Source organism: Tupaia chinensis, unplaced genomic scaffold (assembly GCF_000334495.1).
Source record: "Tupaia chinensis unplaced genomic scaffold, TupChi_1.0 Scaffold146445_1, whole genome shotgun sequence".
NCBI lineage: Eukaryota > Metazoa > Chordata > Mammalia > Scandentia > Tupaiidae > Tupaia > Tupaia belangeri.
This window is the reverse complement of record NW_006206301.1, coordinates 2,950,251-2,951,601: the sequence shown is the minus strand read 5'-3', so window position 1 is coordinate 2,951,601 and position 1,351 is coordinate 2,950,251. Positions and strand designations below refer to the sequence as shown.

Sequence of the window (1,351 nt, the reverse complement as noted above, 5' to 3'; positions counted from 1 at the left end):
TGTAGCCCTGTCCATGACTGCAGGAAATATTCCAAGGCTTTTGTTTTATTTATTTAGTTAGTTTTGCTTTGCTTTTCTATTTAACCCCTATTCACTAATAGTATTCAAGGATATTATTGTCAACTCAAGACCAAAATTGCCAAGTCGATCCTGAAAGTTACCTATATTTTAACCCACTGTTTATATAGAATTCTGTTCTCTGTTTCATTCACACTTACAGGACAAAATCACTCAAGCCAAAACCATCACCGTACCCCAAATTACATTATCTTCCCATGTTTGATTTGAAATTACCACTATCAACCGTTTATAGTAATGAGACTGCTGCAAAGCTTAGAAATCGTAGAATGATCTTAAACGAAATTGCACACTTCTAATGATGAGCAGGCCTATAAACTGATCTGAATCTTGGTATCTGACCATCAAAGAATGGCTTTTCCGATAAACTTGTAGGTCTTTAGAAGTTTAGTCTAACAAGGTCTTTAGAGGTTTAGTCTAATAATCTATTATTTGGGATAAAATTGCTCCTGAGGTAGAACAGAAAGAAAATAACGGGCAGAAGGAAGGAGGGAGAAAAAGAGGGAAGGAAGAATGACGAGAGGGAGAAAGGAAAAAAGGAAAAACATTCAGAGGTTCTCTGGCAACGAGGGCTTCTGAATTATGTAGGACGGATTAACAGCAGTGTAGTGTTCTATATACTCTTCAAATCAATTGTCATCCCTAAAGCGCTAATTCTGGAAAACAATCTCTATCCTCTTACCCAGCCCAAAGTGGTAATGACTACAAGTCCCATGATGCAAAGCGGGAGTCCGAACCCATTGGTCGTAGCGCTTCCTGGGAATTGTAGTCTTCTAATCGCCTCTAGAGCACATTAGGTAATGGAGCCTCCATTTCTCCAAAGTTCACCTAGGTTAGAAAGCTAGTGGTGAGAATATCCATGTCTGCCACAGAAATAGATTTAATCCCGCTACCAGAGAATCACTGTTGTCCACTTCAGGCGGCGCCTCCGGGGCGGAGCCTGATATGACGTCACTTCCGGGAGGCGTCCCAAGCCCCGCCCTGTCTTCGACTTCGTTGGGATCTGGGCCGGCGGGCCTGGCAGAGGCGGGCGGAGGCTTAGAGCTGCCGCTTTGGGGCGGAGGGTCACGTGAGACCTCTGGGTGCTGTGGCAGGAGGCTAAACGCTACGGTTAAGGAGAGTCCGGTGTAACCGTCACCGGGAAGCGCGCTCTATCCGGATCTCGGAGCGGGCTGAGGTAGGGACGGGTAGCGGACGCTGGCATGTGCTCTCGGGCGGTGACACCTGCACCTGGGGGAGCGGCGGGGGCTCCGCGGTGGGTGGAGGACAGCCG

At 46.9% G+C, this 1,351-nt stretch overlaps 1 protein-coding gene across 2 annotated transcripts in view; it reads left to right on the top strand.

The window, feature by feature from the left end:
* Nucleotides 1-1,119: 1,119 nt before the first annotated feature.
* SNX16 (sorting nexin 16) overlaps nt 1,120-1,351 on the top strand; it is a 32,292-nt gene continuing 32,060 nt past the window's right edge. Inside the window, exon 1 of one of the 2 annotated variants that reach the window (XM_006168939.3) lies at nt 1,120-1,255. The gene's annotated coding sequence lies outside the window, so the exon portion shown is untranslated. The remainder of the gene's footprint in view (nt 1,256-1,351) is intronic. The other variant, XM_006168940.3, reaches the window with a different exon arrangement.